General features: G+C 28.6%; 1 pseudogene; it reads right to left on the reverse strand.

The window, feature by feature from the left end:
• Positions 1-16,377, reverse strand: part of LOC131631032 (potassium channel AKT2/3-like) — a 52,271-nt pseudogene that overhangs the window by 34,243 nt on the left and 1,651 nt on the right.

Consider the following 16,377-nt stretch of genomic DNA (forward strand, 5'->3'; position numbering starts at 1 on the left):
GAAATTACTTTTATTGAAACAAGATATATTTTTTGATCTTGCCGTACTATACTCGCCGATATCGTTATTATTAAGAGCTCTTCAGTATATTGTGACATTATGCGTGTAATTTAATAGCTTTTCACAGGCAGATATCTCATTCAATAATTGCGTGTAATTTGCACTAAGTAGTTTATCACAGATCCTAAACTAAACAACGAGTATCCGCTGAAAGCAATCGCTACTGTTCACTTTTTTATTTCTGTTATATTAATCTCGATGAGAGTGTTATGTAATTGGTGTTTTATATGGATATGTAGTTGGAAACAATTGCAGCACTTTGTGTTCAATAAACGTGACAATTGTTGTTAAAGCTCTTCAGTCACTTCTCAATTCAAAACCGAATGGCCACAAACATTTGTTTCATCTTACTATATAGCCTATTGTTACTGCAACTATTGATAGTTATGGTTATGTTGGAGCTTTTCACAACTTTTATAAATTAACAATGAATTGTTAATTTGAATCTAATCCGACCGTTATTGAAATAAAATTATTTGTCATTTGATTTGATGCAATTTTGTAATGTTTGTTTTGAACCGGTATTCTACGAGTTACTTGAGAACTTATCACTTATCTTTACATATTTGTTTTCTCAGGTGTATTTGAATCATTCGTGGGTGCACGTTTACCGCGACTACTTCATGAAGCTGTTCACCGTATGATCTCGAGGCTCCAGCGTAAATTAAAATGGTATGTCGAGATCGGTATTGTTCCATCTTTTCAGGTTTAATCTTTATTTGCTGTTGTGAAGGTATTGTTCCATCTACTTGACGAAGTCAAGTGAGCAAATTTTCGTTTGGTTGTCTTCTTCATAAATGATTGAAAATCAAAGTTTTTATCTTAAGTCTGAATTTGAAGCTAACATTGAATTGATCATTCCTGTAATAGCTGCTCTTTTGTCTTAATTTGTTGCTCAGCTGCTAATTGAAGTTTCATTTAAGTGATGCAGATCGATGTGCTTGAGGTCGATGGAAACTATTATGGTATTTACTCTTTTGAATTGTGTATAACATCTTATCATGTATGATTTCCACTTTTCAGGTTGTTGAAGACAATAATAATCAGATCGAGCGACACGACAGGAGATTTGGCCGGCGAGTAAGCGGAGTAATTAAAAGATAAGTCAAACGATCCTTTTTGTTAATTTTATTTCACTAACTTGAGTCAGTTACTACAGATGTGTGTATTATGTAACTAGAGTTATTAATTAGTTATGTGTGGGGTGTATCAATATCAAATAAAAAAAGGAATAGTTGGATATCAAGGAGTTATTGAATGATTATTTGGATGGAAGAGAACTAAGCACTTGAAACTTGGTAGAAACTGTGATTCTGCATTTCCCTGTCTAATAACAAGCAATTGTTCTAATAATAATATATTTCTTATAGTCAATGTGTTTTGAACTTTGTATTCAATAGGAACTTCTTTATTTCAATTTAGGCATGTAGTTTGATGATTCTTTTGGTATCTATTCTTCTCTCTTTCATTTATGCATGTGTATTGTTTGATGAAATGCCACAGTAACTACTGGAGTTTTGTGGATCAATTTATGTATGTAGTTGTATGATTTTTCCTGCTGCTACACAAAGGTTTTCAGACAGTCTCAAAATTGGTGAAGGAGGGTATGGTCCTGTTTTCAGATGTGAACTTGATCATACGCAGGCTACTATCAAATTGTTGAAATCAAATGCAGCTCAAGGAAGGGAAAATTTTAATCATGAAGTTGAAGTTTTGAGTTATATAAGACATCCTATATAATGATGGTCAAAACCTTTTTGACAGTTGTTATTATGGTAAGAGCTGAAGCGATTTCGTGTTCGACAGCGAGACGGTAATAATTCTTATTGGTTTTACAATTCAAGACTGGTTTGATGGATGTCATTAAGATAATATTGATTGCCTAGCTTTATTTATCTCATTGGAGCACTTGAACTCAATAATATTATGGGAACTGATTCACACGTAGTTGTATTATCCTTATAATTTTGCTGCATGGAATGTAGTTGTATGGCAACTGATTCTTGGTTTGCAGTATAATATGTATCAAGACAGTGCCTTGCCCATGGAGAAGAAGATGTTGCCATAAATTTCTTTTGAAACCATAGTACAGTTCTTGCTTAAGGTTTGCTCAACTCAAAGTTTGGAGTCTAACAGAGGCCATCAGGTTGGTTTGGATCATAAAGTATATTACCACGACTTTTTATACTCTTGCTTTCGTCTTTCTTAACAACTTGATGTTATTGGCTTTATCTAAAAAAGCAATTTAAATTATTTCTTGGTTGACAAAGTACAAGTCCAATGTTTTGAAAAATCATTAGGTGTTGCAGAAGTTATTGATACAAGGTGCTGCAAAAGTTGTCCCAAAACATGTAATTTATTATTTATGCCAATAAAAGAATTTATAAATATCTTAAGAATTATATTTTTAATATTACCTATTAATTAGTATATAAAAGGTTTATTTAATTATATTGATAAACGGCAAAATATTCACAGTCAAATAATATAAAAAAAGTTATTATAAATATTCATTGTCAAACCTTCAAGTTGAATAAGTTTTTACGGTATATATGCAATTGAAGCAAATAACATAAAAAGTGACCTTATTTAATTAAACCTTTTATGTATTAAAAACATTTGTCATGATTTTGGTGGACAGTTATATTAATTTTCTACGCATTTTTAGCTGGAACAAAAATATTTATATACAATCTAAATAATATTTAAATAGGACAATTTCACTTATTTGATTCCCGTAGTAATTGTGGCTTTGTGTTTGGACTCCAACTCTCCAAGAAATCAAAGTTTTCCTGCAAGTAGCTGATGAATAAAAACAATTTCACTTGGTTTGTATGAGCTGTTGTGTTCAAGTACAGATTAGCAGGGAAAACAAAACAAAACCTGTTGAGAAATATATTTGTTAAGTTAGTAATTTCTCTTTCAGCGTGATACAAGTCCAATTTTTGTTTTTATATGTATTACTCCCAAATTATTTAGTGTTTCTTAGTACACAGTATGAACTATAATGATTGTCTTTAGAATTTGAAACTTCTCATAACATTTGGCTCGGTTCAAGTTCTTCTCTAATTTATTAAATTTTATAAACCATTTTATTATTACAACTCTATTAATTTTTTTTTATCAATTTAATAGTTTTGTTTAAACAATATAACTTTTACATTTTAATTTCATATAAAATTTTTTCTTCGATTTTTTACTTAATACTAGAGCTGTTAAAATGGGCTAGCCCATATGGGCCGGTCCGCCAGGCCCGAAAAATCATAGGGCTTCGGCCTTAAAATTAGAGCCCATATTTTTCAGGCCCTGAAAAGCCCAGCCCTAAAAAGCCCGCTACCCATTAGGGCTAGCCCATATGGGCCGTGGGTAGCCCATCAGGCCCGCATAATTATAAATTTTAAAAAAATATATTAATATTTATATTATCTTACTTCAAAATAGCATATTGATTTTTCTCACTTCACTAAATTTTATCTCTATTTTATTCAATTTTTCTCTTTTAAATATTATACATTAATATAATCAACATTTTTTCATCATATTATATTAGTTTTTCTCTTATAATACATATTCAAGTATTATTTTATACAATTTAGACATATATTGTATTTAAAAACACATAGTATTTATAAGAGATAATATAGTACTTAAAAATGTATTATATATGTTTAATCTTATTTATAATAAATATTATGGAGTTTTTATTTTAATATTTTTAAATAAAAAATTCCATTTAGGGCCGGGTAGCCCGAAGCCCATCTAGGGCCGGACTCGGGTAGTAAATCTCGAGCCCATATTATACCGTGCCTTTTTGGCCCAGCCCTGAAAAGCTCAGGACCCGCTAGGGCCGGCCCGTTTAGGGCCGGGTAGCCCATATTGACAACTCTACTTAATACTATATGTATTTGATAAGTTCGGTCCAACCCACACCAGAACCCGTGCGGACGCACGAGTTTCCCACTAATTTTCTTATATGATAGATTATCTATATATGCATACTTTTCATTAATACCACTCGGATATTCTTTTTTTTCCTTCTGTATTTGAGCAATAGTCTTACATTACTGTTTATGTTTTTGCAGTGACAATATAGACTCAAATAATGCACTTGAGAACTCTTTAATTGCGAAAGAGAAATTAATCTCTGAATTGAACATGGAGCTACACAATATTGAAACAACCTTATCAAATGAACGGGAAGAACACATTAATGATGTGAAGAAGTTTACTGCAATGCTCAATGAAAAGGTGACTTTTATGTTTCCGAAGTATTTTTGGTGACTAAATCCTCAAATATTGCAATACATTATATTAAGTCACGCCTCTTTATTCATTGAAAATGAATGTTATAATTTCTTATTAGAATAATGTTCAAAATTAACGGTTTCTGCTGATGTATGAACCAAAGATTGTGAACACCTGAAAATTTTTGATCATATATTTTGGGTTTTGTTTGGACCATTGCACAGTACCAAATCAGATGTAATGCTAGTAGCAATCCATTTTCATCAGCATCATCCAAGCTTTATCCCATGAGACTTAAAAGGTTAAAATATCAAAAGTATTGACAGGGTAGATACCAAAGATGCAATATCAATTTTTAAATGTTAGATATTTTATTTGATTTTAAGAATGGAGTTTTCCCTTTTGAGTCTCCAATGTCAGGATCCAGACCTGCTCTCAGAAGCTCTTCAAGAAAAGCAGCATTACTTGTGCTGGCCACAGTTAACAAATTCACAGCCATATTAGGGTCGTCTTCTTTCGCATTTTCCACAATTAAATCTTTGATACTCAAATCCTTAAGCTGCTTGAAATGCTGCAATTGAATCACATTATACATTGAGCTTTAGAATGGAAACCATAAGCATCATTATGACTAGTAATTACTCACAAGTCACAAGCCAAGACAGTAACCAACCTGAAGGAAATTTTTGAGTATTAGTATATTGTCTTCTTTTTTAATCTGCAATCTGCATTGCTTCTATAAGAGTATTGGTTTTCACCCTCAGAAGTTGTGTGAGAGTCTTGGTTCTATAGGTAAAGCTCTGAGGCCTACAACAAAGTGCACCAACTTCTCCAAACATGTCCCCTGTTGTTAGAGTCCCTAAAGTTCTCTCTTTCTCTATAACACTATCAATGATCTCTACTTCTCCTAGGTGATTCATCTGGTGATTCATTTTGCATTATAACATCCTCTCTAGGTGGTATGTATTCTGCCTGCATTTTTGCAACCTGCAGCACATTCACAATTTATAAGGTTGTTTGGGTTGACTTATTTGAACTTATCTACTGACATAATCACTTGCGCTACTGTTTGTGAGAGCTCTTAAAAACAAAATTTATGACATGTCATGAGCTGTTTTTATTATTTCCATAAGCTCTTCATGATAGCTTGTGAAAACAGTTTCTATGAAAATAGTTTGACTTTGTTTTATCTTTGTTATAGAAATAGCTTATACGTAAGCACTTACATGATACACGTTGATACTATAATTAAGCGATTAATTAAGCTATTTATCCAAACAGGGTCTCATCTATTCATTTTGACAATCATCAATATAAGTGTAAGAATCAAAATATAGTATCTTACTAGGGACAAAAGGATTTCTTTTGAGACGCCTTGGAAGAGATAGACTTTCTCTACAGTTGGAGAAAACAAAGGCTGGCAGATGCTTTTGCAAATTGACTTTGGTAGCTGTTCAATTAGTTCATGTTGATTCAAGCTCTCTGCCTTAAATCTTAAACACATGTAAGCTAGGATTTGTTCCTTTAACCTTGGAGGCAACCGGTTTCGGCACACAAAGTTTGATGCTGCTTCAATACTATTTCTCTGCAACAAAATCATATGCAGTAAACAATGTTGTCATGAAATTCTTGTGACATGAAACATTAGTGTGTAATCTCTTGCATTTGTAGTAGTCTACGAGCAGCACGTGAATAACCTAATATATCTCTTGGTAACCATAATTCAAATTATATAGTTCATGATCTAAAGTTTATATCTTTTTTTTTTTTTTGATAAAATCTAAAGTTTATATCTTATAATAGAAAATTATGTTGTAATGTGAAGTAGTAATGAATACTTTCTGTCAAAAAAAAAAATAGTAATGTAATACTTACAAATTCCATGGTGCGGCGAGTTCCTTCAACAACAAGATTTGTCATGTTACCAATCAAGTAAGCAGTTAGACCAAGGTTGAAGAGCATGTAGAAAATAATGAAAATCATTTCCATGGTGTTGACAGCATGAAGATCACCATAACCAACAGTTGTCATGGTAGTGATGGACCAGTAAATGGCTGAAACATATCTGATTCGAGGGCTTGTCTCTCTAAAGTTTGGAATCACAACTCCAATCCATGTCTTTCCTTCATGAGGGTACATATCAGCTAGCATGTAATACAAGCACCCGACACAATGAACTGAAAAAAGTGTTACCTGCACCAAAATTTATCAACTAGTTCAACCATTAATTTTATCACACATTTCATATTTATCGGCTATAACTAAGCTTATACCGAAAATAAATGTGACATACAGAAAGAAGCCTAGCACATCTGACCCAGAAATAGTTGAACCTGATGTCTTTCTCAAGCCTGGCAAGGTAAATGAATGCAGTTGGATCAATTCTAACATACATTTACAAAACTATATGGTAAAATGAGTGGATCATTAATTTAAAAGATAAAGATTGAGAACCTTGTGAAGAATTCATAAAAATATGATGCAATTTTTCTTTTTTGAAAATAAAATGATGCAAATTATTAATCCAGTGTGAATATGATGAATGAATTATTTTATAAACTAGCTACCGTAAAGAATATATGATGTTACCCTTGGCTTCGTAAGTTAGTATGACATTTCTTATTTTTGTTTTTACTTGTATAATAATAAATCTTTAATTAAAGTCAATCTTTTGTGACATGGCTGCAACAACTATTTTTGGACAGAGGCTCTAACATTTATGGATCATCCTGATTGCTTTAGATTACTGGGCCCTCTATTTGAATTTGGCTGGCCCACTTTAATTTTCTAGAATATATGAATGTTATCAAACTTAGGTTGGAATTAGGCTATAATGTTTAGCCTCTCCCAGAATATATGAATTTGGGATTTAGGAAAATGAATAAGTACAATCAATCCCTCACGTATGAATTAGACAAGGAATAATATTTTTTTTTTAATGGAAATGGAACTTTTGATCCTTTTCATTAGAATAAATAATAATACTCTATTTAGGTTTCACAGAATAATTTTACTTTCTTTTCCATAAAAATAGAATAATAATACTTTCTTACTTCTGAGATTCATTTTCTAAGAATAGTAAAATATTAACCTGTTTATTATGGACAAAAAGCATTAAATTGTTCTCGTCACTTTTTCATATTTTTATGTTTTTGTCAATAGACAAAGCGACAATTATCACTATAAATTTATACACACAATTAACAGATTTTGAGTTTAAATTCAGATAAAAATATTCAGTCTAACAATATTATCAGTTGAACCAAACTTTACAAATTTCGTTTTCAACTTAACAATATATGCATTTATCAGTAGAATTAGGTCTAAAGAATTTATGGTTTTCGGTTAAAAAAAAGAAGCCAAAGCCCAAGAGAAAAATAAACCAAAAAAATTTAACTGAACACTCTAAAAGATGTAAGCCCCGAAAATTTCATAAAAGAATATCCATTATTCTGTGTTTTTCTAATTGGAAAATATCAATTGTTTTAGGAGTTTACATAAATATTTCTAGATTGCCGAATAAATAATGTTAATTAAAATAATTAAGTGGTATACAACTGAGATTTATTTTATTTTTTTTGCAAAAAGTATTGAATTGTTTTTATCATTTTTTTCTAATTGGCGTTTACTACACAATATATAAAATTCTAATTATCAAAAAAAGAAAATATGTATAAAATTCTAGATTGCAAAATAAATTTAAAAAAAAAAGAAAATATGTATAAAAATGGATTAGAAATTACCTGACAGCAATTTTTTTGGAATCTCGCACAAGTAGATGAGTTGTTCGATCTATGTATGCGACGAAGAATGTCATAACAATATCAATGGCAAACAATATCAATGGCAAAAAAATGATCAACAATATTGTCCACTTTACAGAGTTTGCTATTTGGAGAAGAATGCATGAAAGCAACTTCAAAGGGATAAACCCATGCAGAATAAGCTACCAAAACTACCATAAAACTCTCCCAACACCTGCACATTAACTCGTCATATATTACCGTAAAAAAAAAAACTCTTCATATATTATCTTTATTATTAGGCTTAAATGCACTTTTGGTCTTATAAATTAGCGAATTTTTTATTTTCGTCTCTATAAGTTATTTTTTATTTATCTATGTTTGATTTGCAGATTTATTATTTTAGTTCGTTTTGTTACATTATTATTGCTAATATAGAGATTTTGTTACGGTTATATCACCATGAAGTTGCTATTGTTACGGAACCTCTATCACCATAAAGTTGTTATTATCGAGTAAGTTTTAAACTTTATGCAGCCTTATTTATTTATTTATATATTTTTTGTTTCACTCCTCTACTTAATGATTTATTGTTCTCTTTTTTATATGTTTTGATTTTATTTTTATTTCTCTTTTTGTTTATGTTCTTAGTATAATTATAGTATTCTTCCACTAATTATGTGTTTAATAATCATTCTCCTTTTATGCTAATTCAGATAGAGATTTCTTCTAACTAATTTTTTTCTCTTCTATTTTTATGTTTTCTATTTTTTTTTCAGGTAAAATTGTATTTAAGGGTAGAAGATTTGAAATATTATTAAAATAGCTGAGGACAAATTAGGTTTTTTAGTATTAGTTTCTTTTAATATATTATTAGTAGATTTATTTTATGCGTGTATTTATCTTTTTTTTTAAAAATTTATTGGTTTTCTTTTGTTTCTATTTTTATGCATAGATTCTTATATAATCTTTTTATTTTATTCTTTCTATATTTTTTTAGTGAAATTACAATGAAGGATACACAATTTAGAATATAATCCTATTTTTATGATTAAATTTAACTATAATCTTTATTTTTATTTTTTTTGTTCTTATATTTTATGCATAGACTCATGTATAATTGTTTTATGGATAACGCTAACATGTGCTCCAAGGGCACATGTTAAGAAACCTAAATATAGTAAATTAGTATCGGAAAATGTAATAAAACATTAATTATCAACTTTTTATAAAAACAATGCACAATTTCTTAGACAAAATTTCTACATTTAGCTTTTAACATGTGCCCTTAGGGCACATGTTAGCACGACCCTTGTTTTATTGTATATAGGCAAAATACATTTTTTCGTCCCTTAACTTTATCTCGGGGTCCATTTTGGTCCTTTAATTTTTAAAAAGTTCAAATAGACCCCTTATCTATTAAAAAGATGACACGTTAGTCCTTTCCGTCTATTTATGCAAACGGACGTTAAAATCTATTAAAAAGATGACACGTTAGTCCTTTCCGTCTATTTATGCAAACGGACGTTAAAGAGTGTATACGTGGCGCATTTGACATGTATGTGTTTTGCACGCGTGGCAGGTTACGTGGCATATGTTATTACCAAGTTTCAGAAAATTCTAAAAATTATTTACAAAAATTGTCCACACCAAGGTTTGAACCATAGACATTATGGTTATTACACACTTTACCAAACCACTAGGTCATGTTCAGCGTTCTTGTTATGAGTTGCTTTTGTAACTTATTTAACTACTGCAACCATTTTATAATTCTCACCCTAAAAAATCTGCACTATTATTACTACTATTATTACTAGCGTTCAAACGGGCACTCCCGTGCCCGTTTGTCCGCTTTTTTAATGTGCACAGCACGGAAAAATAAATGTGTATTTTTTTAAAACAGCAGGGAAAAATATATGAGCAATTTAGAAAATTAAAATCAAAATGATAAATGTATGTTTTAAAAATGTTTTAGTGAATTTTTTATATACTTCCTCCGGTTTCAAATATAAGCAACAAAAAAAAAATCTATGGTCTTAAATATAAGCAAAAAAAAATCAATATTTATTACATTGAATGTCACTATTCTAAATACCCCCTACAATTTTTTACAAAAATAGAGGTAGAATTAGAAAGAGAGTAAGAATTAAATGCATTGAGACATTCTCCTTAAAGGGTGAGTTTTTTTTGCAAATTTGCTTATATTTGAGACCGGGGGAGTATAGTAATTTTATTTTACTCTGATTTCAAACTAACAAAATTATATTGAGAGAGCACCTCTTTTATGATGCTTTCACATATGTCTCCTTAAAAAAATATTATTTGAATACATTTTTTTTTTTAAAAAACTAATATGCTAAAATATTCACTTTAAATATGTTTTCATAATTTACTACCGAAACTTGAGTAATTAACACTAAAAAAAGTGTTTTTGAGATCAATTTAACAGTTCTAAAAAATTAAATGTTAAATAAAGTCTCCCTCCCTTCTCCCCCTCTCTCCCTAACCCTCCTTCTCTATATCCCTCTCCCTCCCCCCATTCTCTCTCTCTCTCTCTCTCTCTCTCTCTCTCTCTCTCTCTCTCTCTCTCTCTCTCTCTCTCTCTCTCTCTCTCTCTCTCTCTCTCTCTCTCTCTCAATCCCCTCCCTCTCTCTCTTCCTCTCTCCCTCTCCCTCCACTCCTCTCCCATCTCCCTCTCCCTCCCCCATTCTCTCCCCCCTCCTCTCTCATCTCCCTCTCATCTCCCTCTCATCTCCTCTCTCTCTCTCTCACTCACTCCATTTCTCCCTCCCTCTCTCCCCCTCTCTCTTCCTCTCCCACTCTAAAAAAATATAGTACTTGCACCAGAATTTTCATCTACACCATTTTCTACAAATTGTGTCAAATATTTTTATAAGTTGTAAGAAAAAAACTGAAAGACGGAATAAATCTCAAAGATGGAAACTAAAATAGAAATAGTTTTAAATCATAATTATTGTGCTATATGTGAATTTAAACGTGTCAAACACAAAACTATATAAAAAACATAATTATATGTCATCTTCATTTAAAAGTTTATATAACAAAACATAATAAAATAAATACTAAAAATTAACACAAACAAATAAAAAAATATGAAAATAATATATTTATCCTTGCAATTTAATCAGGGTTTATCTCACCCTCATCAAATTGCAGTCTCTTTACTCTATATTTATGAAATTATTTCTCCTAAATAAATAAAAGCAAGAACAATAAAAAATCAAAATGAAAGAAACAACTCCAACCAAAAAGAGAAAGAAAAACGTTTAAAAGAAAGATAGAGAGAAGAAATAAAAAGGTAGTTATAAATGTGCAATACAATTTTTGATAACAATCACCATAGAACAAATCTTCAATTAATTTTGTAAATTTTTTCTAATTTAAAAAACTGTATCTTTTTATTAGTGTTTTATGTTTAACTTTTAAATAAATTGTAATATTTAAAGAGCAAAATAGAAAGAAAAATAAACCAGTCCAAAATCCCCTATCTCCTTTATATATAGTTTTAGATTATTTAAATTAAAATCAAATAACAAATATTCATTTATATTTTTATGCTTATGCACACAATAAAAAGCAGACAAACAGGACGCTATCTCTAATAATGTAATTCTTAATAATATAAAATAATATTTCATAATTGAAATTACACAACTATCTTATAAATTATTATTTTGTATTAAAAATCTCACCATTCTTTTAAAATTTCTACCTATAAAACTATTTTAATTTTTAATTAAGTAAAAAAGATAATGATTGTACGATTAAATTAAGATATAGATAGATAGACACATAATCGAAAAAATATCTTAAATTAAATGTTATTAAATCATAAATAATATTTTTAAATAGCATAAACACTCAATAGAGCAACCATGATAGGGTTATATATATATATATATATATATATATATATATATATATATATATATATATATATATATATATATATATATATATATATATATATATATTTGTTTACACATATATAATTCGTATATTAAAACCATGAAAATAAAGAATAGGATCAATGGGCATTTTAAATTTTATCTGAATTTATCGATTTGGAAAAATTAATTCCTCATAATTTCAAATTTAAAAAGATGAATTGATACATAGAGGTAATTATTTAAACGTTTTCTTTTTTTTCTTCCTAGTTATTATTTATTCATCTTTTTATAGATGTAACTTTTTTTTGTTAATAATAATAGATGTAACTCTTTTATTTAAACCTTTCTCAAAGATATAGTGATAGTGACACAAAAAACTTGTAATTGTTTAGCCGTTTTAAAGAATAAAATAGGAAAGCAATTATATGTTTAAAGAGTAAAAATGGAAATTTTTAAAGTCAGTTAAAATATTATATCTTCATTATTTATTGTTACAGAACCCACACATATTTGAGAGAATCAAACTTTTTCAACAAAATGAGAAATATTGTACATTGTAAAAAGAAAAGAATTCACGTACTAAGATTTTAATAATAACAACCAAACAAAATATTTTTAAATTCTTGCAATTCAAACCATTACAGAAGTTTTGTCAAAAAAAAAATCATTACAGAAGTAATAGAACATTAATCTTAAACGAAGAAAATGATAGTTCATTTTCTTTCAATCTTATAAACAATGAAACCTTAAAAAAAAACATATAAAAAGCAAAAGAATGGCAAACCAAAAGACGATGAAGAATATTGTTTTCTTTAATAACTTTGCACAGACAATAAGTAATGAAATATCATGAAAGTGACTTTTTAAGTTGCTACCAATATGAAATGAACTGATAAATTTACAGTAATGTTATGCGGTTACCCTTGTGCAGTTATACTGGGAGAGAAGTTTATAAAAAGTTGGAAAAACTAACTCTAAGAGTTATACACGTCAGGTTGGATTACCACGTTCATTTTTAATAAATTACATCTTTTTATTAGTTTATTATTTTGTTTTAATAAGTAAATTATATGTATTTTAAAGGATAAAATGGGAATGAAAATAGGCCAGTCCAAATTGTGGTATTCTCTTTATATATAGGTAAAGATTATTATTATTATTATTATTATTATTATTATTATTATCACCCTTAAAAAATATGCATTATTATTATTATTATTATTATTATTATTACTACTATTACTATTATAATTATTACTACTACTATTATTATTATTATTATTAATATAATTACTATTACAATTATTACTATGATTATTATATTATTATTACTATTCCAGTTATTACTATTATTATTATTAATATAATTATTACTACTATTATTATTATTATCACTATTATTATTATTATTTCTATTATTAGAATTTTTGAATAATAATATGCATAAATGAATATATTAATGTAACTGCTAGTGTCACAATAATGTAGAAAACTATACCCATAGGCCAGATCATGATTATTAATAATGAACACGGTGCATGTGTATAGCGTAAGCGCATTATAGAGACATTTTCTTTCTAAATTTCAGTTAAATATTTTTTATAAAACTATTATTATTATTCCAAAATTTTAATAATAGAAATAATAATAACAATAATAATAATAATAATAATAATAATAATAATAATAATAATAATAATAGTAATAATAGTAATAATAATTGTAATAATAATAATAATAATAATAATAATAATAATAATAATAATAATAATAATAATTATTATTATAATAATAATAATAATAATAATAATAGTGCAGATTTTTTAGGGTGATTGAGATAAAATGGTTGTAGTAGTTAAATTAGTTAAAGAAGAAATTAAAATCAATAAAACTGTACATGGTCTAGTGGTATGTTAAAGTGTGTATTAACCATAATGTCTTTGGTTCAAACCTTGGTGTGGACAATTTTTGTGAATAATTTTTAGAATTTTCTGGAACTTGATAATAACATATGTCACGTAACCTGTCACCCGTGCAAAACACATACATGTCAAATGCGCCACGTATGTTAAAGTGTGTATTAACCATAATGTCTTTGGTTCAAACCTTGGTGTGGACAATTTTTGTGAATAATTTTTAGAATTTTCTGGAACTTGATAATAACATATGTCACGTAACCTGTCACCCGTGCAAAACACATACATGTCAAATGCGCCACGTATACACTCTTTAACGTCAGTTTGCATAAATAGCCGGAAAGGACTAACGTGCCACCTTTTTAATAGATAAGGGGTCTATTTGAACTTTTTAAAAATTAAAGGACCAAAATGGACCCCAAGATAAAGTTAAGGGACGAAAAGGGTATTTTGCCTTGTATATATCTTCTTTTTTTTTTTTATATAACTTTTTTTAGTGAAATTACAAAGATAAATATAAAATTTAGAATATTATCTTAATTTTATGTATAGATTCATATATATATTTTTTTGTATTTATCTTATTCTTTCTATATATTTTTCTATAATTTATTTCGTGAATTACAACGAAGGATATAAAACTTAGAATATTATTAAAATGGATAAGGAAAGAATAGTAAATTTAGTAGTAATCAACTTTATTATATTAAAATAAATAAATTAAAAGTATATAAAATCGAATGAATAAAAATAGTTGCCATTTGTCGTGACATACACTAATACCAATCAATATTTTTTTCCCTTAAAAATAGGATTTAACCTTGAGAAATTAAGATATATATATACTTGCATAAATAGAAGAAGCAAAATCATAATATGTTCCACTTTCCCTCAATGGAATTACAAATCCTTGCAATACAGGTAGCAGCAGCAATTAAAGGGTACTCAGAAACTACAATCAAGAAACATAATGAAGTAAGAAACTACAATTCAAACATGACTGAAATGTATTTTCCATCGTGGACAAATACATTTAGTGCTTATCATATAAATGTTTATGTATAAGCTACTTTTATAAGGAAGAGGTTTAATTGCCCATCCCAGTCCCCAAAGATCCCCACGGTGCTGACAGATCCCACGGTGCTTGCGGAAATCCACGGATATCGAATATTAACAAAAAAAATTATATTTTTTGGTCAAAATTCTGACAGTAGTATGACGTTATTATTTCCCTTATTATTAAAAAAAAAACAAATATTTTCATGTTCTTTTAAAAAAATAAAAACAACACATAATGCATTCATAACCAAAAAAACAATGCAAAAACATTTGACTACTAATAATCATACAAAACCTCATAGCCAAAACATTTCATAATGCATAGCAAAATATGCATAATCATACAAAATTCATAACCAAAATATCTCATAATGCATAGAAAAATAGATACCTAGAATTTTCAAATATAAATAAAAAAATAGACTTAATTAGTATTTTAGTCCCCTAAAGATATTTTTGATTTCAAATTGGTCCTTTAAAGAAAAAAGTTTCATTTTGGTCCCTTAACTAAAGATATTTTTGGTTTTAAATTGGTCCTTTAAAGAAAAAAGTTTCATTTTGGTCCCTTAACCCTTAGTCACAATGGTCCTTTCTGGTAGTTTTTAACACCAAATGTATTAGGTGCACCAACATTACATGTGGTCCACCATAGATCTCAATAATTCTTTTAATTTAAGCCGTTTGATCTTATTAAAAAAAATAGCCATTGAATTTTGAATGTCCACTGTATCTAACAGTGCACCACCATTACCAACCAATTTTTTCTCAATTTCTACATCTTCCCTAAACTTCTTTTTCACCTTCATCATCATCTTCAAACAAAACTGAGATGTTCAAATAAAATCCAGGAAAAATACTTTAACCAAAAAATTTAAAATTAAAAAAAATAAAAGTTTGAGAAATTTAAAACCACTTTTTCAGACGAGGGATGTCTCCCGCCTATAAACACTTTTTCAGGCCGTATCTCATCTAATGTGGGACTCTCAAAACATAGAGTTGCTACAGAATCAAAATTGACACATTTTCATAAATGAGACAAAAAATTGGTGTCCTAAAAGCAAAAATTATGTTACTTTGGAAACTAAAATCACATTTAAGCCAAATTATTACTAGAAAATTCAAAACCTTCATTGTATATTCTCTGAAAGTAGAACAAGTCAATACATTTAAATTTAAACATAGGACAAGACAGAATTTAATCATTTTGAGCCCAACCATTTTAAAACCAACCAAGAAGCATAACATAAACATCAAACTCAATAACAGAAAGTAGTGAGAAAATATAACTGATAAAAACATTTTTGAACCAACCTGATGACAGATATCAGGTCTGTAATCATCAGGCTTCTTGTTATTTTTGCGGAGGAAATTAGCATGTTCATCCGAGTTCAAAAGCTGATAAGTCTGTAACATATAGTTCAACATCATTAATCACAATACCAA

This window comes from Vicia villosa, unplaced genomic scaffold, assembly GCF_029867415.1.
Source record: "Vicia villosa cultivar HV-30 ecotype Madison, WI unplaced genomic scaffold, Vvil1.0 ctg.000759F_1_1, whole genome shotgun sequence".
In the NCBI taxonomy this organism is placed as follows: domain Eukaryota; kingdom Viridiplantae; phylum Streptophyta; class Magnoliopsida; order Fabales; family Fabaceae; genus Vicia; species Vicia villosa.